Genomic DNA, 13,183 nt, shown 5'->3' with positions numbered 1-13,183 from the left:
CAGGTAGAGGTTTTTCTACCCATTTTATAAATGAAGTAACTGAGGTTCAGAGAGGTTAAATAGAGTGCCCAAGGCAAATTGCTTTGCATCTTTGTCTCAGTTTGTCCATTTCTAGAATGGAGATAACTATACCTAAACCTTCGGTGCCTCTTGAAAAATAAGAGATCACCTAAGCTTTCTGACCGGCAGACTGTGTTTTCCAAAGATGGCCACACCAATATGCATCCTATCTCACATGCTCTTCCTACAATGTGACATCAACGTTCCTCCATCAAGAGGGGCATCTGTGTCCTTCAACACTGGCAGAGCTCTGTAACCACCTTGCCAATAGAATGTGGTAGAAGTGACACTGTGTGATTTCCAAAGCTAAGTCATAAACAGCGATACAGCTTTCACTGAGCACCCTCTCCCGGGACACCTCCCTTGGAGCCAGCCACTGCATCATGGGGAAGCCAAGAGGTCACATGGAGGTGTTCCAGCCGACAGCCCCAGTTCGCTTCTCAGCCAACAACCAGCATCCCCCACCGACATGAGTGAAGGAGCCTGCCGATGACGCCAGCCCCAGCCTTCAAGTCCCCCAGCTGTGGCCACAGACATCATGGAGCAGAGACCAGCCACCCACTCTGTGCACTCTCTGAATTCCCCATCCACAAAACCCACGAGCAAATTAAATAGTTGTTTTATGCCACTATATTTTGAGGGACTTTGTTATGCAGTCCCAGTAACTAGAATATATTGTAAGTGATTTAAAAGGGAAACTTAGTGTTGCTAGTGATTGTGGTAGAACTGAACCAGTGGGGATGAAAAAGCCTGAAATGACTATATGGAGTGGTATAGGGGAGCTTTAGAAACGCCCTCTATATTCTTATATAAGGTTGCTCACCGGTGCACAAATGGAATAGAAGTATAGAGTTATAAGTGGGATTTTCATTTATTGAGCAGTTACTATGGGCCAGGGCATGAGCCACATCCAAATGCAAATACATATACATATACAGATGCATGTATACATATGTGTAGACACACACTGCATACATGCATGTACATATTTGCACACACACATATACATGTGTACATACTTTCACATACATATACACATATATGCACACATATACATATACATGCATGCACATGTTTACAGATGTATATGCATATGCACGTGTACAAATGTACATGTGCATGTGCACACAATGTGCATATGCACACACATACACACATACACATATGAACATGTCCATGAACGTATACATACACACACATGCATATACATACACATATACATGCATATGCATACACAAATATATATACATTCCTCTCAGCAGTCCTCACAAAAGGCCTCGTTTCTATGCTTTGCCCAAGGTCACTCCCCTGTCACATGATGTGATGGAGCCTGATGTGAACCTGTGCTTGCTGACCCCACAGCTCATGCCTGCTCCTCCATGACTCCCTTAGGCACGGTTTTCAAGAGGACCAATGTTCCTTTACAACGTCTGCCTCAGCTGCTTTACAAGCCCCCCCTTCAGTCTATAGCCCTTTCTGGATTGTGCATCCATTTATTTATTTAAACCCTTTTGAATCAATATCTATTCTCCGCCACCACTTGGGATAATAAGTCCCATAAATCAAATTGGCAACCATGTCCTGAGCCCGTGCTGAGCCCGTGCCGCTGGCAGTGGGAATGAGTGGCCCTCAGTCCTCGCTGAGCCATTCGCTCACACACTTGAGGACCTACCGTGCGGAGACTCCGAATATGTCACTCTACTGTGGTGGGTCCCCGTGGGGAAGGGAAGATGGATTTTTAAAACTGCAAAAAGTCACAATGGAAAAACAAAATGACATATTTTCGGGGAGAGAGTAATAAAAGACAGAGGAAATCACGGTGAACGATTTTTCACTGGAGTTGAGAAGACAATGGATAAAAACAGGACAATTAAATGTCCATATTTGAATTAAATGGCAAGACTGGACCTGAGGAGGAGCAGGACAGGGCTACTCCCTCCGAGCGAAGGGAAGCCTCCCACCTTTCTCGTTTCACTCTTTCAGCCGCACTTTTCCTTCCCCTCATGTTTCTTACTTAGTGACAAGGTATTTTAGCCTGCTATATTGTTAACATAATTGTAAGCAGCTTGAAATCCTCTTTGAAACAAGGAAGGGCATAAATAAATAAAAAGCACTGCTATCCATCTGCGCAGTAAGGTCGTTTCCTCATGCTTTTTCCTTACTGCAAAATCATCCAAGCTCACCGTGGAAAAGCTGTAGGATAGAGATGTGCAGGAGGAGGATAGAGCACAATGATGACCCCACCACCTGGAGAGAATTTGTTGGTCAGGGCGCACGCGTGTCCTTCCAGACACTCCTAACAGGATTCATGCATTCTCTGCCTCCAGAGGGCACATTCCTGGGTCCCCACCTGCTAGTGAGCTCTTCCCCTTCCCTGGGATTCAGTCCTCCGGGTCCTCCCCTCACTTCTGTTCCCTTAGCCACTCTCCTCGACTCCTGGGCCAGGTCGGGGCTGTGGTTTAAACATGCTCCGAGCACATGTATGCAGCTCCTTCCCTCCCTGTCCTTGTGATGCTCTGTTTCTTCTTGTGCCTATTCCCCATTCACTGGTCTTCCCGCTGGAGTGTATAAGCTCCCTGAGATCCGGGGCCAGAGCTGTTCTTACCACTGTCTCATCACTAGATAAACAGAGAATCGGGGTTTTGCTGCTGTTTGTGGTTTCGTCAGAAGAAAATCTTTTGCTTTTTCAAAAAACGTTCACCATCTTAACCAGTTTAAGTGTACAATTTGGAAGTGCTAACGATATTGACATTGTTGTGCCCCAGGTCTCCAGAATTTGGTCGTCTTGCAAAACTGAAACTCTATAACCCATTACACAACGACTCCCCATTTCTCCCTCCTCCTTGGCAACCGCTATCTACTTTGTGTTCCTCTGAGTCTAACTACTTTAGATTCCTCGTATAAATAGAATCCTACCAAAGTTGCCCCTTTGTGTCAGGCTATTTCACTTCACATAATGTACTCAAGGTTCACCCGTGTTGTAGCATTTGACCAGAAAAGAAACTCTTGCTCCTTAACGTAACAGAATATTGTACTTGTTTTCCCATTCCAGAAAACATTTTTTAAAAGCTTGTACAGTACACATTTTATATGGGTGAGCATAGTATATTCCATGGACGCCATGTTGTTGGATATTGAGGAATGGTGCTTGTTGGCTTGTTAGTTTAGTGCAGCTCAGGTCACACTCTGCTGGTAGGTGGACCTGCTCCACCCACCCCTACCCTCACTTGCACCCGTCATTGTTCTGGAACTGACAGGTCTGGGAGAGTTTGGATCTATTAGAACACAATATGGGGACCAGAACCTGGGCATAAAGATGAGAGAGCCATAGAAGTGGAAGACGGCAGCGGGTTTCAATTTCCTAGCCCAGGCCAGACCTGATTTGAGCACTGGGGGTGGTGGGGAGAGACAAGGTAGGGGAAGTAGATGCAGGCTGATGGAGCTCTTTTCATACCATAGTCCACGGGACTCGGACTCTGGGGTGATGAGAACCAAGGGCTCCCAGTGATGCTGTGGTCCTGGGCAGTAGCCCCCTCCTAAGTGCGTGTTTGTGGCAAGTCAACGGCATGTGATCAGGAGTGAACAAGACGTCCCCACCCTGGACATGTTTGACTCTGGCAAGATTCAGGGCCCCAAATGCATTAACTATTCTTAGTGGTGCCTGTCAGAATGGGATCCAAGGACTGAACGATATTCCCTCTCCCGTCCCCTTCCGACTCCCTGCATGGTGGGGGCTTCGAAGCTACAAAGAGAATATTCCCACCCTTTTGCTGAGTCATAGAACGTCCCTCCAAGGGCCCATAGAGATCATGTAGGTCAACAGCTTCCTGTGTGTAAGGCTTTCTATTCACAAATTAACAGAGGGAAGTGGTAGAGAATCTGAGAAGCACAGAAAAGAAGAAATCAAGTCCAACATCCCAAGGAAACCACTGTCAAAGTATTGATGTTTAGATTATATTCTAAAGACAAATGCAAATGCTTTTTAAAAATAAATTTAGGAATGTTCTGTATGATTTTAAGTATGTCCTTCTTATTTTAAATAGAAACACATTCCCATTAAGGTGATATTATTTTGCAACATAATGCTTCATGTCTCTGATAGTTCATTTTACTGATGTGCCGTAACATGTGTACTTTCCAATTAGGAGACATTTAGACTATTTTCAAGGTTTTGTTATTATTAGCTCTCCTCCAGTGACAACCTTCGAACATCAGTCTTTGTTCACCTCTCCGATTCTTTTCTTCCAATAGATTTCTAAAAGCAGGGATCACAGTCAAAGATTATGAGCCTTTTAAAGGCTTTAACCCCTTCTCTTTTCCTGGAATCATAGGATTCACTTTGCCCAGAAGTATAGGATCCAATAACATGTGAACTTCCCTTCTGCCGGTGAGCTGTCTGAGCTCAGAGAGGTGAAGTGACTTACCCAAAGCCACACAGCTTTGATGGTGCAGGGATTGGGATTCAGACATTTCTCTACAGCCTCTCATGAGTATCAGAACGTAGTCTGGAGCCCATGTCCACTGACTCCCACGCAGTGTTCTTACCATACTCCTTCTGAAGATTATTTCTCTACCCATAACTAGGGTTCTCAATTCCTAAGCACTAACATGTGACAGGCACTCTGCTAAGTACTTGGAACACAGCATCTCATTTGATCCTGTGATCTATGAAATAAGTACTATGATTGCCCTCATTTTATAGATGGGCGCACTAAAGCAGAGCAGGTGCTGGCCTGCTGGCCACTCCCCCGACTTTCTTTTCCATACTCCACAGCCTCCTTCAGGGGGCCCCCGGGAAGTCTCCCTATGGCCTCTCCTCCGCCTGGGGAGGAGCCAGGCATAGCCTTCTTGAAGTTCCAGGCCACGCCTCAGCCAATGACTCAGTCTGAGCCAGGACCATGGGAGGAAGCCACCGCTTGCTCTTGAGGCTGGCTCTTGGTCTGCCAGCCCAGGGCGCTGGCCGCAGCAGCTGCTTCCTTTAAAATTAAAAAAAAAAAAAAATTTTTTTTTAAAGATTTATTTATTTTTGAGAGACAGAGCCGAGCAGGGGAGGGGTGGAGAGAGAGGGAGACACAGAATCGGAAGCAGGCTCCAGGCTCTGAGCTGTCAGCTCAGAGCCCGACACGGGGTTCGAACCCATGAACCATGAGATCATCACCTGAGCTGAAGTTGGACGCTCAACCAACTGAGCCACCCAGGCGTCCCATTTTCAGGCATTTGAAAAGAGACACTGCAGAAAAGGGCTTTTTAATTTCCCTTGTGGCACGTTAATAAATATGTATGTTTGTCATCCACAAACAATAAGATTGCTCGCACAAAGCTCAAGGGGTTGACCAGATAGATTTGAACTGTGCCTGCTCTCAGGGGACACTATCTCCCAGAAGACCCTGTCTCCAAGGAGCAAACTGTAACGGCCTCTGGGGCTACTTTTTTACAATTCACAAGTTACTGAGTGCCTGCTTGCTAGGCTCTGTACATACCTCATTATGTTAGTTTCCTAGTGTTGCTGTAACAAATTGCTACATACTGGGCTGCTTCAAGCAATAGAAATGTATTGTCTCATAGTTCTGGAGGCCACAAGTCTGAAATCAAGAGGCTGCCTACACAGCTCTAGGGGAGGGTCCTTCCTTGTCTCTCACAGCTTTTGGAGGTCCCAGGCATTCCTTGGCTTGTGGCCGTGTCACTCCAATCTCTGCAACTATCTTCACTGGACCTTCTCCTCTTCTGTCTTACAAAGACAGTCGTCGTTGGTTTTTGAACACACCCAGGTAATCCAGGATGATCTCAAAATCCTTAATTACGTCTGCAAAGACCTTTTTCTTCTAATAAGACCACATTCACATGGTCCAAGGATTTGGACACGGACAAATCTTTTTTCCAGGGCTGGCAGGAGGGGGGTGGGTGTTGGGGCACCCTTGAAGCCACTACGCCCATCGTCTTTAATCTGTGTAACAACCCTGAGAGGCAGGAGAATTATCAAGGATGGATTAACTGCTGTGACAATCCCAAGATTTTATTGGCTTTTCCCAACAACAGTGCATTTCCATTTGCGGGGAGTCCAGAATATATGCTTCTGGTTGGGCGGCTCCCCTCTAGGTGGTTGTTCGTGGAATCAGGCTCCTTCATCTTACGGCTCCACTGTTTTGTGGCCTTGAGGTGAACCCAGAATTATCTAGCCAATAGACTGGAAGGAGGGAATGGGTGCAGAGAGAAAATGAGGGTGATTGGTACTTAACCACCTCGGCCTACAAGTGACACGCACCGTTTATCTTCACCTTCCATTTGTGAGGACTAGTCACATGGTCCCACCCAGGTGCAAGGGAGCCTGGGAAATGTAGTCCTAGATTCTCAGTATGAATATAACATTATTGGAGCTGGGTAGGACATCAAAATTTCCTGGTCAGCTGGCTGTGATTGTCATAGTATCATTCATTCATGTACTTCTCATTCATATAATTCACTCTTTCACCCAGAAGAGGAATTTGGGGCTTAAGTGATTTGGGACGCCTGGGTGGCTCAGTTGGTTAAGTGTTCAGCCTCGTCTCAGGTCACAATCTCGCTGTCTGTGACTTCCCACTCTGTGTCGGGCTCTGTGCTGACAGCTCAGAGCCTGGAGCCTGCTTCGGATTCTGTGTCTCCCTCTCTTTCGGCTCCTCCCCCAGTCACATTCTGTTTTTCCCTCTCTCTCAAAAATAAATAAACATTAAAAAAATTTTAAAAATAATAAAAAGAAGGGTTAAGTGATTTGACTAAAGTCACAGAGCATTTAAATCAAAATTCAATCAATGTTTATTAAGGGTCATCTGAATTAGGTGCCCCTCCCTCAGGTAGGCCCGCTCTATCTTTGAACTTTGCACACTGTGTTATCTGTGTGTGTACCAAGAATAACATTGATCAGATTGCTCTACATGGGCCTCCCTGTTGGTTCCCCACTCCAAGCAGTCAGTTCTTTGTCCTCGACTGTCAGATTCTCCTTCCCTCCTCCTTCCGGTCCCTCTGGAGAATGGGGGGAGAGAGCTGGCTTTAGAGAGGCAGAAGGCAGAGAGGTAACATAGAGCTGAGAGCTGGAAAGGGAGGGGGTGGCTGAAAGAGAGAAAACCCACGTGGGCCAAGTGTCCTAGAAAATCTTCTCTGGTTTGACATGTGAGGGGTTTTGGAACAGCTTCAATTAGGAAAAATTCAGGAACAAAGGAAAAATAGGAACAGTGTAACTGTGAATTATGAGTATTACCTACTTTCATGCATTTAAAGGAAAGCAGTGATTTTCTTTGTAATTTGTTTAAATTCCCTTTGTTTGCGGGACTGCTCTTCTAGACTGCAGCTCCGTTTGGAGAGAATGGGCTCCGGGCAGCATGACCGGAGGGCCCCAGCAGTTTGCACAGCCCGTTTACTCCAGTCAGCCCCCTTCACTCTCAAAACCAACCCAGCTTCAACAGTAAATTATGTGTAAACTATGAGTAAATTACTCAAACCGTAAGTTTGGTGTTTGAGAGTATAGGTCCCCCCACAATTCATCTCTAAATGTCCAGGCCTGGGGCACCTGGGTGGCTCAGTCGGTTGAGCGTCCGACTTCGGCTCGGGTCATGATCTCGTGGTCTGTGGGTTCGAGCCCCGCGTCGGGCTCTGTGCTGACAGCTCAGAGCCTGGAGCCTGCCTCGGATTCTGTGTCTCCCTCTCTCTCTGCCCCTTCCTTGCTCACACTCTTTCTGTCTCTCTCAAAATTAAATAAACGTTAAAAAAAATTTTTTTAATGTCCAGGCCTAGCTCCGGCCCTGAAGCACAGTCTGTGCCGAGGGTGGAATGCGGGAGCCAGGAAGGGCCGAGCTGCGATTTGAGTCCAGGCTTTTACACGCCAAATTTCAGGCTCCTCCTTCTATGTCAGCTTTGGTTCTGGAGCTCTCTAAACACAGTGGAACAATTAAAAAGTAACAAGGGTGTGGGACTGCCTGCCCTGTGTGGACTGTGAATGCCATAGGGGTTGGGGGGTGGCGGGAGCTACAGACGGTGGCTGAAAACACCAGAAAACAGTTCCCAAGCTTCCTGCTTCAGAGCCTGTGGGAAAGAGGCCAAGTGTCCCAGGGATAGCCCTCCAGAGCCCAACGTCCTGGCCCTGTCTGGAGGGCAGAGCTCAAGTCTCCCCCTGTATCCATGGTAGGCAGACTGATGAGGTCCCAACTCAAAAAGCAACCGTGTCAGAGGGATTTGAATTAGAACTCTACAGAGAAGAAAATTCGGCTCCCATTTTCGCTTTTTAAAATGTGCATTTATTTTTCTTTGCAAATAGCTTAAACACAGTCTTAACATTTTGAAACAAATGATCTTTTAAAAATGATCTGTAATCCCACCACCATTTAATAAACCTAGTCCTTGCATTTTGGAATCTTGTCCTCCAGGATTTTATTCCCCTCCCCCCCCCCCCATAAGTACTTTTTCTGTACCTGGTGATACTCATAGGCTTGTGTGTCAGTTATCCACTCCTGTGTAACAAACTACCCCCAAATTGAGCAACAGAGGCTCATAATTCTGCTGTGTGGTCCTTCTGGTCTGATCCGAACTTGGCTGACCTCAGCTGGGCCCACTCATGTACTCACTTGGCTCTGGAAGGCCTCACTCACGTCCCACGGGTGGCTGGCTATCAGCTGGAGTGACCAGGTGACTCAGGTGACAAGGGGTTTCCTAGCAGACTAGATGAGCCTGCTCTTATGGTGCTGGTTCCAAGAGCAGAAACCACATCCTATTACCACATCACATCACACCACATCACACCAATCCCAAGGCTGGCCCAGATTCGAGAGGGGAAGGAAAGATGGCCTCCTGATAGGGAAATCTACAAAACACTGTGGCCATTTTTGCAATCTACCACTGCAAGGTTTTTATTCTTCTGCCTTTTCATTTATTATCGTATTATCATCATTTTCTCTTGCTAATACAAAGTCTTCATGACATTATTTTTACTGCCTGCATAAGGGTGAGAAGGTAGATAGACTACGGTTTACTCAATTGTCTCCCAACTGTTGGACATAAGGATTACTTCCAGTTATAAATAAGGCTGCACAGAACATCTTTATGCAGGTAGGTATTTCGGTCATTTTGATTGTTGCCTTGGAATAGGCTCCCAGATAGAGTCAAAAAGGATAAATTGTTTTAATGTCCTTGATACATGCTGTCCAGCTGCATTGCAAATATGTGCTGCTTTTTCTCCAACCCCAAGAAGAAGAGAGATTCTCAACACCAGCCTGTATGCAAGTCTCCCTGTGGGCCACCTGGCTTCCCTGGGATCCTCTTGCTTGCTGGTACACCAGGTCAGGAAACTGGAATAAAGCCCAGGCTGGGCAGACCCTTCCTTGGGCCACGTTAGCATCTGGGGTCCATGCCTACAGGTCAGCTTTGTGGTGGACAGCAACTGACTGAGGTCTCTGCAATCTCCTATCTCCTGTCTGTCAAAGCGTAGATAATATAACTCCGGGACCAGTGATTCTAACCACCTGTACCACCTGCATCCGAGCTGGGGAGCAGGTGGGACCCCAGACGAGCTCTGGTGTCAGGCTGGGTGTGGCAACCCCTCCCATGGCTGTGTGTAGAGCCCCTGCTCAGCCATGATTCCAGGTGATCCTCCTGGAAACCCACGAGACTGGCAACACTGAGGTTGGTCCCACCTCCGGATGGAGACTCAGGGCTCATCCATATTTCCCCTGGGCTCAACCTCCCAGTGGGGACACCTTCTTCCACTTCCTCAAAACTTATTTGCTTCTTCTGCTATTTCCTCAGTTCCTGTGATTTTAAAACACCAATTGGTCAGATAAATGCTTGTGTTTGTAGTTACTATGCTTTCCTCTAAGATAACAGACTTGCAGCTGTGTGGAAACCCTCTGAAACACATGGCATAATCTGGGGGGAATAGTGGATAGCATGATTAGTGAGATGGTGGAAGAGATATCTGGGGTGTTTTCATGGGAAATCACAGATACATGGGTCTAGATGTTGAAAGAGCTCTCTGGAGCTTGAAGGGACTGGCCCTAGGAGGGGTAGGTTGGAGAGGGGCTGTGTGTACTGTGTGTGAGCTCACAGAGTTAGAGTTCACACACCCCAGTTCCAATCTCCACTCCACCCATTACTAGTCCTGGGAATATGGCCAAGTTTTTTCACCTCTCTGTGCCACAGTTTTCCCATCTGTAAAATAGACGTAATCATCCATAGGAGTGAGTGCGAGGATCTGGGCAATAAACGGCAGGTAGTAATAATTGCACCTCTTGAGTTTTTAAAAAGTGACTCGGACACAAAGAGGAAAGTGGCTTGTCCAAAGCAGCCTTGCCTGGGACTTGTTCAGCGGGACCAGAACCAGCAAGGTGGTCTCCTATCCAAAGAAGCCTCCTCTGTCTCCTCCACAGTATCTTTCCCTATTTCCTGTTCCCAAGCCCCAGCTTGGGAAAGACAGAGGGTTCATTCATCCACTCTCCCCTTTAGGCTCCTTCCTCCTTTTGAAGACTGGGCAACCCTGTAGGCAGAAGCATCCTGACACAGAAATGACCCTCCTCCCTGCCTAGAGCTTGATAACACCAGACCTTCTGCATTGGTGAGACCCAAAGCCAGAAAGGAGGGAAAGCCATGTGCCTAAGTCGGTGCCATGATTCTCTGAAGAAAGTGACAGCAGAAGGTCTCAGGGCTGGAGACCCCAAGTAAAACCTCCAAGTGCTGCGGGGCCATTAGCTCACTCACCTGAGCCCAGCACAGTTTTAAATAATTCGTTAGCTTTCCAAGACAAAACAGCCCTTGGTGCTCTCCTTTTGCTCAGGCGATATCTGGCCTAAGAAAGAATCAGTTGATGGAATTCTCAGAGAAATATGGAGCCTGGAGATTAATCTGAGGGGCTGAAGCTGGGGGGCAGCCTGGGGTCTCAGGACATGTCTGACAGTCAGTCAATGTGAATGGGAGGAACATTTATAAATCTAAAAAAAGGGCAGGACTTTAGAAAGAAAGAGAAAGGAGAATGCTTGCATTGACCGATACCTCTATTTTCCTTTTACTAATGAGTGTAACCAAAAACTTATTTAAAAAAAAAAATGCCACATTAGAAGTTTGGACAGGTACCATCTCCTTTGAACAGGTGGGAAAGAGAGGTCCAGTGCGTTGATAAGGCCTGCAGCTAACATGTGACAGAGCCAGACCTGAATCTGCGCTGTCCAAATCTGGGGCCAGGGCTCTTCCATAATAATACTTCGCTCCATGCTGGGCACTTTGCATACACTTTCCTATACAACCTTCACAACAACTCTGCAGTAGGTACTGTCGTTATCCCCATTATACAGATGACAGAGCTGAGGTTTAGCTCTGCAGACGAACTTGCCCTAGGCTGGACAAGATTGTAGCAGGGATTCCGACTTAGTGTGTTTAAGTCCCTTGGTCTAACCCCCACACCAGATCTCCACGGTCTGCAAGGTGAGATCCGTATATCCTCCCATGATCATCAAGACCCTGCATGACCCGGGCCTTTTCAATGTCCCATTTCTCTACCCCAACATCTCGGCTACCCTAACTATTATTAATTTTGTTCAGCAACCCCCTATCCATCAGGCCTTGGCTTAAAAGCTACTTTCTCCAGGAAGCACTCCCTGACCACTTCCCAGGTAGGAAGAGTACCCGCTAAGCTCTCATAGCACGCACATTTCCCCTGCCATAGCAATGCCTGGTTGGTGCCGAAACTGCTGGTTTCAAGGTCTCCATAATAGGCCGTGAGGTCCCAAGGGCAGGAGCCATGGCTGCTTGTTCTCTCTATTTAGCGTTTGGCTGAGTGGTGGTGGGGAAACATGTCCCAAGAACATCCTCCTCCTCTTCCCTGAAGTCCGCCTTCGTAATGGGGTGCCAGGCAGGACACAGTCCTGAGGGAAGGAGGCAGCCCTTCCTTGTATGTGCTCCAGCACCCAGCCCACTCCAGCCTCTCTTTTCCCCTCTTGCCCAGATCTCAAGACGTATTTCCAGGCTGCCTCCCTGATGTCTCCTTGGCCACCCAGCTCTGAGACAGCTCTCTCCTGCATCCCGTGGTGGCCAAAGACTTTTCTGAGGAGCACCAGTCCTGAATAAGATGAGTTCCTTGGCCCAAAGTCCTGGGAAAACCCTGCCTAATAACACGTTTCTTTGATTGCCACATATGAACGCTTTGGAAATCAGCACGTGTCTTACACTTGATGTTCGTCTATGCGAACATGTTTATTTCCTACGAAAGTAGTTGTTGCATAAATGATGCACCTTAGATTGATGGCACCTTTGTGATTAAGGAAATGCAGCGTGGGGAGCCTCCTGCAGATTAGGAGAGTAAAAGTCCTAAGACATCCTGAGGTAGGGAAACAAAACTGGCAATGCTTAGCCCACTGCTTCACAAATGAAATCTGACCCCTGAATCTTTTTTAGAAGATGTATTAACGCTTTAGGGAAACACATGCCTACAAAATGCACTTGGAAAGCACTCCCCGTGAGTGAGCCCAGTGACCCCCACCGGTGGCATCTTGTCTAGGTTGGCATCCCTTCAAAGGTGTGAGTTCTGTTGAACCACAACTTGTTCAGCTGTGTGACCTAAGGCAAGTTGCTTAATCATTCTGAGCCTCCATTTTCCCGTCTGTAAACTGGGAGAATTACAGCTCCTAGCTTCTGAGGTAGATGAAGGAAGATCATATGAGTAGAGCACGTAGAACAACTCCTGAGAAAGGAAATGCCAGCTGCTCTCATTTTGTCCTTACTGTCATTTTGAAATCCGGCCAATAGTCAATGGTGCACAGGATTAACTGGAGGAGGACACTGGATGATGGAAGGAGATTATGACTGTTGGCTGGAGCAGAAGTGTTTGCAGAAGAGTACTTGGCCTGTTGGGGCCTTCACGAAACAGGCCAGGCCCACCAGAGGGAGAGGCGCTACTTGGGCGTGAGCGCATTTGTTATTCCTCGAATCATCTCCTGGGCTTGGCCAGGAGATCTGCTGGTCCATAATCTGCTCGGCCAAGTGCTGAGTGAGTGAGTTCTTTGTGATGTAACTCAATAGGAGCGAGGATGTGAGCGGAATTATCCTGCATCCTGAACTTGGAGGGTTGAGAACACCCTGTCAGAACCACATTTGTCCCTAGCTGCTCCCCCTG

The 13,183-nt window shown here is 47.2% G+C and overlaps 1 protein-coding gene across 2 annotated transcripts in view; it reads left to right on the top strand.

Moving 5' to 3' along the window:
- The window catches only part of KCNIP1 (potassium voltage-gated channel interacting protein 1), a 341,859-nt gene that overhangs the window by 33,979 nt on the left and 294,697 nt on the right, over positions 1 to 13,183 (top strand). The gene's annotated exons all lie outside the window — the stretch shown is intronic.

This window comes from Acinonyx jubatus, chromosome A1, assembly GCF_027475565.1.
Source record: "Acinonyx jubatus isolate Ajub_Pintada_27869175 chromosome A1, VMU_Ajub_asm_v1.0, whole genome shotgun sequence".
Lineage (NCBI taxonomy): Eukaryota > Metazoa > Chordata > Mammalia > Carnivora > Felidae > Acinonyx > Acinonyx jubatus.
The sequence above is the reverse complement of the archived record's forward strand: the minus strand, read 5'-3'. Positions and strand labels throughout refer to the sequence as shown.